Genomic DNA, 13,748 nt, shown 5'->3' with positions numbered 1-13,748 from the left:
TTTGCTTTGCCTACAAGTTTAATTAAGTAGAATCTCTCGGCATTATCGGCAGCATGAATTGTAGGCTTTTTAAAACATATGAGGTGTGTTTTTTTTTTTTTTTTTTTTTTTTTGGAGAATAGAGAGCATTTGAAAATGAGGCTGAGGGATTGCTAGAGGTGGTCTACATTTCAACATAATTTACTGAGGATTGCAGAGACTGAAGAGTAAATAAGACTTGTGTAATTGTGTGACCGTTGTAATTATACCAGTGTGTGTTTGTGTGTAGGGGGAATTTGTTGTGCCTAGGTGGGCCTATGGGTAAAAAACATTATGGATCATAAAATCGCTTTTCCTGTTTGTTTTAATGCCAAGTTTATTGAGTCACTTCAGTCCCAGATGTGTGTAAAAGTGCATGGATGGGCTTTTTGCCATGTTGAATGTGCTCAACAATATCTGCTAGGATAATCACCTTCATTCCATCAGATTAGCATTAATGTTCTTGTAGTTTGCAGTGTAGCATGTTGAGAAAACTTTCACTCCTGTGGTGGTCTACATCTACCTTGGCAAATTTTTGCAAAACTTAATCCAAGTTAAATCTCCCCATGATCACAGCACTTACGCAACATAACTGATGAGTATCAAAGCAATGCTAAAAATGTGAACATTGTAAACAGATAGCAAGATGTCCCTCTCTACTTCCTCAAATTACTCTAACTCTTGTTCTGCTTTTACCCTCATTGAAGGTGCCTTATAATTAGTGCCTTATAATAAATCTGATGCTTTTTGAAATTTTACCTTTCTTTAGTGTGTAATATAGCTGTTTGTTCATGTAAAAGGTCTGCAAAGTTACAAAGCACAAAGTCCATGCAAAAGGCAGTTATTCTCTCCCACAGACAACACTGCTCAAGAACTACAAGAAACGGCTGGATTGTAGTCCAGCCATTTCTTCCGTAAAGTATCTACGTCACTATGTCATACATGTGCATAATGCCCGCCTATGGGCTACTTTGGCCCGCCCTCAAACAAAGGTAGTTATAGGAGGCCAGGATGAGCTGGGTTAGTGTTGTCGCCATGTCAAGAGGACACGGTTTTCTTCACTGCAAAAGCAAAACCTCTTTGTTTGGACTTCCAAAGGCAGACGAATTGAAGAATCATTGGTAAAAATGTATTTATTAATTTAATTATTTAGCAGTACAACTACAACCAATGTCGGATTTTCAAGACGGTTACTTCTGAAAGATGGTGCAGTTCTCACTTTGTTGGGACAATCTGGTGCTTCAGGATCACAACCTGTAAGTATGTTTGATTATTTGTGGATTTATCTGCTACCGAGGGTTCAAATGCAGAGTTTTGTGTTGTAGCTACGGTGTACACCCAGTGCACAGATGTAGGACTCTGCTAACCTGCTAGCTAATGTTAATGTGTTGAAATAGTTTTGCTAATCATCTGCGGGCCCACTTTTACCTACAATTGTGTAGAATTATGCAGATAGTTTGTCGTTCTTACTATCATGAATAGTGATCAAGTGTGGAGATGGATTTATTTTTACAAACGGTAATTTTATATCTGCAATCCACGCTAGTGCTTGCAAACTTGCTATGTAATGCTATGGTTTTGGTAAGGGTTTACTATTCAGCTGTGGGCCGGCTTTTACCTAAAACTGCGTAACAAAATAGTCGATCTCAAGAGTCTTATGTAATTATATAATTACAAGCTGTAATGTTACGGCCGCTATCCACAGCTAACTTGCTCACTAACTCTCTAATACACCTGGTAATGTCCAACCGGGAGTAAGCCTCTGTTCTCTGTTCATATCTCAGGTGATAAAAGTTTGGCTACACCCATTCCAGCAAAAGATGACTAACTTAGATGCACTATGTGTTTTTTACTTGAAGCTTTGTTAGGTTCACAATAATCAACAGTGTGTTTGTAAGAAATCTGCAAAATTAAAACGTACCCCTGTGAAACGTCGTGCTCAAGTCATGCTTGCGAAGGTGATTCAGGATCGACCAGCTTGTTCTTCCAAACTTTCATTATTGGACTCAGGCTCAAACTGGTATGGCAAAAACCAATGCCACTGTTACCATAGTTACAATAGTGTTTACAGCTGTTAAGGAAGCCTGAAACTCAGTTATGGTAGGGGGCGTTACATTTCCGACACACGCTCTACGCAGTTGACCAATCACAACAGACTAGGCCAGCTGACCAGTCAGAGCAGACTGGGCTTTTCAGAAAGGGGGGGCTTTAAAAAGACAGGACCTAAATCAGAGTGTCTGAGCCAGAGGATGAAAATAGGTTTAGCAGAAATTTAAACTATGAGAAAAATAAAGTGTTTTATGAACATTAAAGCATGTAAACCTATTCTAGTAGACCCCCAAAATAAAATGAATTAGCATATTATGGGCTCTTTAACATGAGTGTGATAAAATCACTTACTAACCTTTTCTGTGTAAAGTTATACCCAATTTTACACCTTCATTACCATGACGATGCAATGATGTAAACCCTGAAATGACCATAAAATTGACAAAGTCACTTTTAAACAACTTTGCAGCTCAAATTTTTATACACAAGTTCTAACAGAAGAATGAATGTAAGTGAATTTTCTACAATTATAAGCTTCACATTACTGTATTTAAACCCTCAAATTGGCCCCATTTTTTTTTTTTTTTTTTTTTTCATTTTAAGATCCTCACTGTACCCACAATTTATTTTTGTTTGTTTAAAGAAAAGGAAGGACAAGTCAAAATTATTTTTTGTGATAATCAGCATTATGCCACAAATGCTGGTAATTGACCATAACTAGTATTAAACCTGGAATATTCCTTTAAGATGTGTTTTGGGCAAAGTGTTTTAACACCTGGTTGTAATATGTGTCTCCTTTGACCACTTGTGTTCATATTTCAAGGGGAGGGTTTTTGATTGTATGACAACATATGCCAATCACTACCACATGGGCCCTATTTTAAGAGGACTATACCTGAAGCGCAGTGCGATACGTCATACGCACAAAGTGGGCATGGCCATGAAGTTTTGATGTTTTTGTTCAAGCATGTGCTAGTCTAGGCGCTAATGGGTTGGGGAAATCACACGCACAAAACGTTATGTCAGCGTCTATGTCCTATTATATATGTCAAGCAATGATGTTATGAATGAAGACTGCCCAGTCATAAGAACTTGGTAGTGTAAATGGGCTGTATGCAATGCATCCCCTGCTCTGTGATTGTATTGTTGCCTGTGCTGCTCCAGACCACAGTGTATGTATTGTATATGTTCTCTATCAGCCTCTCTGGGACTCTTGGCTTTCGTCATGCTCGCTCTTGTCTCACCTGCTAGAAATATGCTTTGCTTCTCTACCATTGTTCATTGTTTTGTAATATATATTTTTTTTATACAGGTATCTTTCTCTGTTTAATGTTTTATGTTCATTTTTGCACCACTTCATTAACATACAATACACCCACAGATTGCATGCATACACCCACAGATTGCATGCATACACTCACAGATAGCGCAAACACTCCCCCCCATGCCCACTTGTGCTTTGCACTGGCACGAAAATTGTGCTTAAAAATTAGCGCTCATATGAAAACTAGATAAGATGTAGTGCACGGTCATTGGGCTTACTGCAGTCATGAAAATAGAGCCCTACTTCAGTGTGTTATTGCATAATTATGAAGTGCAAAAAAAGTCAATAAAGACAAAGCCTGAAAAAAATGTCTCATTATACTTGCATTTAAGCACAAACATGACATTTAGAGCAGAATTCTCAGTTACTTTAGTGGAGTAGCCTACCCGTTTTAACAGAACTTCAGATGTGTGTGCTTCTCATCTGTGTCACTGCATGTTGATATTTGGCACACTGAAGACGTTCTGTGAAGTCTCATGCTTGTGTATGTATGCGCTATTTTCAAATGTTCAAATTGGACGGTTATTTCCCTACAGAACCACACGTAACAGGCAAGGTTTAGCTGTTGTTTTAGTGCAGTGGTTAATTGACAGGTGGGTAGCCAGAGCTTTACTGCTGTTTGAATGCAATGTGGTCACATGCGTTTTTGACCACCTTCAAGTGTGATTGAAGTGGACAAATCCCAAAATGTTCTTTCACACTGTCCCGTTTATAATGCATTGCCCAAAGCACATCTTAAAACCAGGTGTAAACGAGACAATTGGCTCTGAGTTTAACCCTCAAATTCTGTGTGATTGATTTTAATTACTGGTAGTTTGGGGTCCAGAGATCATTATGCAGCCTGTAAGAAAAATTACTGTAGTAATTTTGAAACTAAATGTTTTCAAAATATTTTGAAAAAAATGTGATAGGTGCTTGCCATGTGTTGTGGGTGTTGCTATGCATAAAAATTACTGCATTTCAAGTTAACTTCATTCACTATGATCGCAAAATTCTGGCCTGTTAATAGCACCTAGATTATCAAAATCCACAAAAGAAGGTAGATCCTTTTCGTATTTGGCTCCTAAACTATGGAAAAGTCCTCCTAGCATTGTTCAGGACTCAGACGTATTCTCTCAGTTTAAGTCTAGAGTAACGACTCATCTTTTCACCTAATTTATCCATCAACACTTTATGCTGCATTAGTCAGGTATGCCGGAACCAGAAACACTTCTCATATTATATAATTCTGCTTAACCTTGGGATACATATTCTTAGGTTACCAGAGCTTGCCAGATCCAACTCTGGTGCTGCCTGATGTCTGACTCCCACTACTACGTGTTGCTGAGTGAGGACAACTAACTGCAGCCTGTGCCAGCCAGATATCTACTTCAATCTATTACGATGGACTTCACAGAGGATGAACTGATGCCAGCTCCAACCGTAAGACATGGGATACTTCACTGGCCACTGCCTGAACCTAATACTTAGGATGGACTTCACCAGAAATGAACTGCAACAAGCTCTCTAGTCGAACTGCAGTGCACCTCACTGACCTCTGTCTGCATCACCTTGGTCAAAGGATGGACTGCACTCTTAAAATGGAATACATAGACAATAAATTAATTACCAACTTAAGTCTTCATCAGCCAAATAACAAAGCATCTGTGTGCACTTCTGCAGTTAATTCAGGATGGACATCATAGACTTTAGTCATTAATCTTACAGTTCATACATACACTTTTTGCATAAACATTAGCCCCTAACACTTACTTTACTAATTTTAAATCATGACTTGAACTACACATAAACAACTAATATTGGCATGCTGTTTAGACAGCTGCAGGACTGGGTCCCACAGTAAGTCTGGTTTTCCCCCAAGGTTATTTTCCTCCATTAACCAACATTTATTGAGCTTAGCTTGCTCACTTGGGGTCTAAATACAAATGATGTTTACTTATTTATTATAAGGCTGTAACAAGTGAAATGAAGTCACAAGAGCTGTATCTAGGTGCGGCGAAACAGTTCTTTAATAAAATAAAGTACAAAGTAATGGTGAAAACACAGGAACAAAGTAAACAACCATGATGGGAGAGCACAGGAGCAAAGGAAACATCCACGATGGGAACAGGTATACACAGGAGGTCAAAACACATAACGATTGACAAGGAATGAGCAAACAACAGGGCATTAAATACATAAAGACTAATGAGTTAATGAAACACAGGGGAGGACAATCAATGACAGCTGGCAGTGATAAGGGCAGGGAATTATGGGAAATGTAGCCCAGGAGGAACAGATGACAGGGGAGAAACACAATGCAAACAAGAGTGAATCATGACAGAACCCCCCCCCCACACACCAATGGGTGGCTTCTAAAGCCCAAGGAAGGCTGGTCAGGGAGGCAGGGCCAAGATGGAGCCAGAGACCAAAGATACCAGAGCAGAACAGGCGGAAGGCCTTGAGACCAGAGCAGATTGGGTGGACGGCTGAGACTCCAAGGAGACCAGAGCAGATCGGGCGGATGGCCAGAAGACCCAGGAGACCAGAGTATATCAGGCGGACGGCCAGGAGACCACCTCAGGGTAGGGACTGGATCAGGAGGCCTGGTTGGTGGCCACAGGGCTGAAACTGGATCAGGAGGCCTGGGTGGCGACCACAGGGTCGAGATAGGGTCAGGAGGCCTGGGAGGAGGCCACAGACTAGAGACTGGAGCTGTAGTAGGCTCGAGGGGTGAAGCCGTAGAAGGCGGAGCCGTGGCAGGTTCGAGGGGCGAAGCCGTAGAAGGCGGAGCCATGGCAGGCTCGAGGCTAAGAGTCCAGGATTACTGGGAAATGACCTCTGTGGTCGTGTACATGGGCAGAGACTCAGAGACGACCTCTGTGGTCGTGTACATGGGCAGAGACTTGAAAACGGAAGCCTTTCCTCTCCTTCTCCTCCGGACGGCTGAAGTAGGCAACGCTGGCTCTGGGGCGGATGAGGCTGGCAACGCTGGCTCTGGGGCGGACGAGGCCGGCAACGGCATCGGCTCGTTGGCCGTGGCAGGCATGGGCACTGACAATTTATGGGAAAGAGTCTTCGTGGCCCAACGCACTGATATCAGTGGCGGATAATTAAACTTGGAGACAAGGGCAGTGAAGGCCTTCGAGCAATGGGTTGCGGAAGGCTGAACTGTGGCATGGCGTGGAGCAGACTCAGGCGTGGAAGTCTCGAAGCCGGGATCGGGACAGAGAGAGGAGGATCCTCAGAAGCGAGAGTTTCCTGGGTTAACCTCACGTACTCTCTCCAAGTGGGGTCTCCCATCTCTGGCAAATCCCTCCACCGATGAGCTAATAGTCCAATCTGGTAGATTGGCTTAAGATGGGAGTCCACAAATCCCGAGAAGCTGGCAATGGCATTGAAACGAAGGGAGTGTTCCCCTATGGGCAAATCCTCCCAGCTCAACTGGACAAACGTCGCCGCTAGATCCATTTGTGTGGTCAGTTTTTCTGTAACGAGTGAAAGGAAGTAACGAGAGCTGGATCTTGGTGCAGCGAAACAGTTCTTAAAAATAAACAAAGTAATGGTGAAAACACAGGAACAAAGAAAACAACCACAATGGGAGAGCACAGGAACAAAGGAAACATCCACGATGAGAACAGGTATACACAGGAGGTCAAAACACATAACAACTGACAAGGAATGAGCAAACAACAGGGCATTAAATACACAAAGACTAATGAGTTAATGAAACATAGGTGAGGACAATCAAGGACAGCTGGCAGTGATGAGGGCAGGAAATTATGGGAAATGTAGTCCAGGAGGAACAGATGACAGGGGAGAAACACAAGGCAAACAACAGTGAATCATGACAAAGGCACAATTTACAATAATTTTTTTTATTTATTTTTTTTTTTTTATCAAACCACAAAATTATGACTCTAAGACATTACAGATATTATAAGCTTATTTTTCTGTTAAAGAATACTTTTCTGTAAAGCTGCTTTGAAATGATCTGTGTTGTGAAATGAGCTATACAAATAAAAATGACTTGACAAGTATATTTTGTTTACTATTAAATGAGGGTTGTGGTCTCGTTATGGTCAAACTCTAAACAGACCATGATGGGTTAAAAGCTCCTCTTATTAGCTGTCCTCATTTATGCCAATCTTTCAGCCCTGCTTCATTCCTCATATACAAATTACCTGTATAGTGTCGTCAACCACAGCCCTAGTGAGTGGGAACACCCCTTGACACAATGCCCTCTACCTCACTATCTCAATTATTCACAACCCCACCTGATAAAGAGAAAATACATTAAAAATGAATTTAACTGACTGACGGCGTTTCCTTATTCAGTCAAACTGCCACAATGACTCTACCCCCTCATCCTTTCCACCCAACACCTTGATAAAACCCTCTTTTCTTCCATTGCCTCTGTCTCTAGTTACCCTCTTTCATTTGCTCTTCGATTCCGGGCCACCGGGGAACACATGGGCCTTTGTTCACTGAATTGGTTTTCTGATGTTTCTCCTTTTTGCTTTACTCTCTGCTCTGCTCGTCTTTTCTTTGGGGAGAGCCTGATTAATATCGGTCGTAAAGCATTGCCCCATCAGCCATTAGTGTGCAGAGTCACTGAGCTTAATACCCAAAATATTACAGTCACAGCATTACGGGATTCCAGCACAGAGTATGAAAAGCATGAATTTATGCATTTTTAAATGAAAGCAGAATAACTCAAGTGGCTTGTTAATGAGACTTGCTGTGTACTGAACTTGTACTGATGTAAAGCTTTGATGTACCATTTATGATTGTGTTCAAAATTTGCTTAAAACATGAGTGCAAACAGTACTATATTTTTTTTTTCTTCAAGATTACAAAAGTATAAGGAAAAATATCGGTTTGTAAGAATGAGAGGAGCATTGGGCAGTGACCAAAAAAGAGTGCTAACAGAGAAAATGCTAACATGGAGCCAACAGCTTAGCAGCAAACTGCATATATAACATGATCACTTGAGAACTCGACAAGTTGCTTTGAAATGTTTATGTACCCCGAAATCAAACCAACACAATCTCACAGAGAAATCGCACATTGGCTATATCGGCTATGTGTTGGTCATACGAATTTGTATGATTTTTGCAACAGCCAATCAGGTGACTCTCCCTCATCTCCTTCTAAAATGCAAGAATAATTTTCTTCTTTCAAGACATTTTTGCATCAATTTAAATGTGTTTACCTTTTCCTGCTACTGATAGCTTATTACGCGAGCAGCCTCAGAGATATGGGTTCTTGTCCCATGCAAACCAGCAAGTAATCACATTCACATAAACAATGGTGAGCCTGATTCAGTGGTTGCATTTTCGCTTTAAAATAAAAATTTTACTCCATTGATGGTTAAGTTTAGAGTTGGGGTTTTGGTTCAAAACTTTCACTCTTCGCATTCCCCATGCCAAAACGTTTTGATAGTTGAGATGGTTTAATTAATACCTTTCCAGTGCTTAGTGCAGGGAGCTTATAATTAGTCCTGGTTTTATGAGCATAATCTCCTGACTTCATCCAGATCTTATCACCCTCACACACAAACACACTCACACAATCACACACTGATCCACTACTACTACTCATGGAAATCATGATTGTGTGTGTGTGTGTGTGTGTGTGTGTGTGTGTGTGTGTGTTTAAATCCCTGCCAATCTGAACAGATTTAAAAGTTGGTCTCAGCAATAAGCACTTGTACCACTGTACTAGGGGAGAGAGCATCCAGTGAGTGGCAGTTCTGTGGACGGAAACGCCTTGTTGATGAGAGAGGTCAACAGAGAATGGCCAGACTGGTTCGAACTGACAAAGTCTATGGTAACTCAGATAACCGCTCTGTACAATTGTGGTGAGAAGAATAGCATTTCAGAATGCTAGTCTGAGATGTGGGTTGGTGCTGTTTTGGCAGCATGAGGGGGACCTATAAAATATTAAGCATAATACATAGTACATGTGATTTTTTTCGTTTTTTATTTTTAATAAATTTGCTAAGATTTCAAACAAACTTCTTTCACATTGTCATTATGGGGTATTGTTTTGAGGAAAATAATGAATTTAATCAATTTTGGAATAAGGCTGTAACAACAAAATGTGGAAAAAGTGAAGCACTGTGAGTACTTTCCGGATGCACTGTATATCAAAAAAGAGCCGCTTGCATGCAACGCATCTTTTTCAAGATGTCGTTCCACAAGTGTTTCCCATAGTGAGCGCCACATCCCGCCATCAGATGAACATGAGAGCTGCTTTCGCTGCCTGGGCCGCACCCAAGCCGAAACAGCAATCGTGGAGTCAGACTGCCCTCACTGCGAGGGCACGAGTCTCCGGAACCTCCACTCAAGGATCACCCTCGTCCTGAGGGACGATCCCACCTCCCACGCCCTCCCACCCGCCTCCTCTGTTAGATCCCGAGGGACCACATGAGGAGGCACAGTGGGACCACGAGGTTGAGTTGGATGAAATCAAGGAGGATCCCATGCCGGCGCAAGCCCTGCAAGCCTATGTAGTGTCCTCGCCAGTACTGTATACAAAGTAAATATTGGAGTGCACGGCCTAATCACGTTTGACGGTTCTGACGAAGGGGATGACGCCGTATCCCTCGAGGCATCAAAAAAGTCCAGTGACTCAGTCTGATGACTCACCGCTTTATTTCAGGTCAGTGCCAGGCTGATAACCCCGCTCCCGCGGTTTACTTCTTTGTCTGATTTTTTAAATAAGCCGATTTTTGGGAGTTATCAGCTTATTGGTGTGCATGTAAATGGGCTCATTGGTGTCACATTCACCTTTTCACTAATAACAGTGTGATAGCACCCTCTGTCTGCTCGTATGAATGTAAGACATTATAAAAAGTGTTTCACTGCTGCAAGCTCCTCAGATGGCACCATTTATGTGGATAAATGTTTTGAACTGAATAAACTAAATTAATATAAATACTAAATGAAACAAGCAAATAAAATGCAAAGTAATCTCATCAGTAATCAGAATACTTTTTGAATGTAACTTTAATCTGATAACCAACTATTTAAATTGTAGCTGTAATCGAATAAAGTTATATTAATAGGCTACCATTAAATGTGTTCCATTACACCCCAAACCTGTTTATGCAGTATGCAAATTTTTTAAGCATGAAATACCCAAACAACCTACACAATGTTCAAGGAAAAATTTTTTTTTTTTTTTTTTTTAGATAACTGGATGCCATTCACTGAACTAAACAATCAACATAAGGGCATGTGACAATAAAGCATACTACTGTTTGAATTGTTTAGCATTGAATACCGCGTACTGTTTCACATACAGTCAGGGTTGGGAGGGTTACTTTTGAAATGTATTCCACTACAGATTACAGAATACATGCTGTAAAATGTAATTTGTAACGTATTCTGTTAGATTACTCAAGGTCAGTAATGTATTCTAAATACTTTGGATTACTTCTTCAGCACTGGTAGATTTTTTCACTTGTTTTGACTATAAAAACTCTGCCAGTACAGTAAGACAAAATACACATGTTAAAAATACATTCTCTGAAAAACCTACATATCTTATGTTGTTTCTAAAACAAGATCAATCTATTTGAGGATTTTAAGGATTTTTAGATATTTTTACAGGAAAACAATACAAAATGTATTATCAAGAATACGATTTTTGCCCTAATATCAATATATATTTTATCTTGTAAAAAACCCCAAATATGATTGTGCCTGGTAACGTGCATGTAAAATGGCTAGAAATAGCATTTTAGCTTAGTGTAAAGCTGACAATTTCACAAGGTTTATTTCTATTTCTTCTGCTCCAAACTTACTTCAAACTTACTTCTCTGTCTGCTCGTATGAATGTAACACATCATAAGAAAGTGTTTCACCGCTGTTCAAATGCTCTTTGGATCGCATCATTTATATGTATAAATGTTTTCCATCTGAAAGGACTAAATATTAAATTAAACAAATGACAATAAAATGCAAAGTAATTTCTTCAGTTATCAAAATACTTTTTGAATGTAACTGTATTCTAATTACCAATGATTTAAATTGTAACTGTAGTGGAATACAGTTACTTATATTTTGTATTTTAAATACATAATTCCATTACATGTATTCCGTTACTCCCCAATACTGCATACAGTATGCAGTACACTATATTATTCCATTCCAAACACAGCCAGAGAAAGTGAAATACAAAGACATTGACACCAAATAAAGATGAATATGTCAGCTGCAGTAGTTTTAAATGCATTTAAAAACACATTTATCCTTACCACTTTTAAGTAGCAGCAAATAAACCTAGACAAAAAAAGAGACAAGACTCTGCAACTCCTTATTAATTACAAACTGGATACCACTGGCTTTGTGGAATACTGTATCATTTAATTGAAAAACTAATGATACCAATTTCACTAACTTCTAATTAGAAACAGCACAAATGTTATCATTGTTTCACTGATGCGTGCAAACACACACAAAGGCCACACACATCCACACTCTCACTGAATCAAGCACACACACATAAAATCCAAATGTTGCATCTCTCTGTACCATTTGTGGATATTTTCTGGGTATCAGTGGCATGTCTTCACAGATAGAGTCAAACACAGCACTTCACAATGAGGAATCTGATAATACAGTCATATCTCCACAATGTCTCCATGTTTACACAATCATAACAATGTGAGATTTTATTCCCCCAACACACATACAATCACACAGTGAGTGAGAATATCACACGTTTTAACATAGAAAATTTGAGGAGAAAACATTGTGGAACCTAAAAATAAAATCCCTGAACCCAGTATAATTTTTATTTTTTTTATATCGATGCTGGCCTAAGCAAACAAAACTAGTAAAGAAACACATACATTAGCTCTCAACAAAGTACTCATATTCTATAGATGAAAACAAAACAAAATCAAGTCAATACAGGCATCACCTCAACAGATGCACAAAACGTACTGCCACAAGCATTTTGGCATTCTGACTAGAAAGGCGGCCAACACTTTCAATTAAAGATATGTCTGTTAGCAGGTAATAACTTAGATTTATAGTTTGGCTTATGGAATTAATGTATTTGAATTGGAAAATATATATAAGGGCACAGAGTTTGTTTTTGTTTTTTTACATATAAGATTTGCAATTAATTCTAAGAAGCATTTTTCTCAGCGAGCTACTTGATGACAATGCATATGATTTATTTGATTTGTCTAGACTCTTTAGCGCTTTCCCAAGGCAAAAGTATGTGTGTGTTTGTATGGATTCGTCACCTTCTTTGTCGATGTGTGTGATCTGTATTAACTTACAGTCAGGGTGAGAGGTGAGCTCTACCGTGAAGCAATAAAAGCTAAATTAAATCATAAATACAGTGCTACAACAGCACACTGTCATCTTTAATAAATGATATCAATGATAGCCACGGAAACCAAACAGAGCTAGATGTAGTACATGACAAAAAACAGCTAAATATTTATCTGGCTATTTCTCAGTCTTTTACTATTAAAATAGTTTAGACAGCTAACCAAGTTATCATATTGTCAAACCATGTGCACATTAAGGAAAAGTATGTCTGTAGAGTTTATTTTTACAGTGGCAGAAGGGACACTCATCTTTTTAAATAGTCCAAACATAGGATGCAAAGTGAACATAAGTGGGACATTCTCAAGAAACAGTACCATTTGTGCCTGGAAATTTTAGAAAACATTACAGCTTAACTTTCAAGACATCATATTTTACTGGCCATTTAATGTGAGTCAGGAAAGTTAAAATAACTATCTCTCTGTTTAAGAGAATCACTAGATGAGAATATAAGAAAGTGAAGTGTCAGTGTGATTTATTGGCCGTCATGTTCGATGACCTCATAATATATTGAGAGTGTGAGTGTGTTAGTGTTACACAATGGGATTTTTCATAAATCTCTGATGTACAAATGCACAGGTGAGACCCTATCTGATTTACTCATGAGCTAATAAATGAGGAATACAACACATTCATGACAGTCTTGATCGATTCTCTATCTCGGTAAAACACACACTTAACCGCGGTGGGTGGTTTGGCCAAGAGCTCATAGCTCATTCTTGCTTAAAGTGAAAGTCATATCATGAGTGTTTTGATGGGGCCATATCATGAAAAATCGAATTTTGAGTTCAATGTACATTGCAAAAATACGCTAACCTTCCAAATTCAAAACTTGTTTATTGAAAGTGAGCTGCAAAGACACACACTCACCCACATATACAGGACAACAACGTGCATTTTGTATTTACTGGTTTGGCCGAGCCACAAAAGAAGATACTATTATTTTAGATGATTAGAGTTACAACAAGCATAAGATATGAGGGACATTCACCAAACCTTGTGTTGTTCTTGGCTGTGTGTAGCAC

The sequence above is a fragment of the Myxocyprinus asiaticus genome, chromosome 45 (assembly GCF_019703515.2).
Source record: "Myxocyprinus asiaticus isolate MX2 ecotype Aquarium Trade chromosome 45, UBuf_Myxa_2, whole genome shotgun sequence".
NCBI classification, from domain to species: Eukaryota; Metazoa; Chordata; class Actinopteri; order Cypriniformes; family Catostomidae; genus Myxocyprinus; species Myxocyprinus asiaticus.
The sequence above is the reverse complement of the archived record's forward strand: the minus strand, read 5'-3'. Positions refer to the sequence as shown.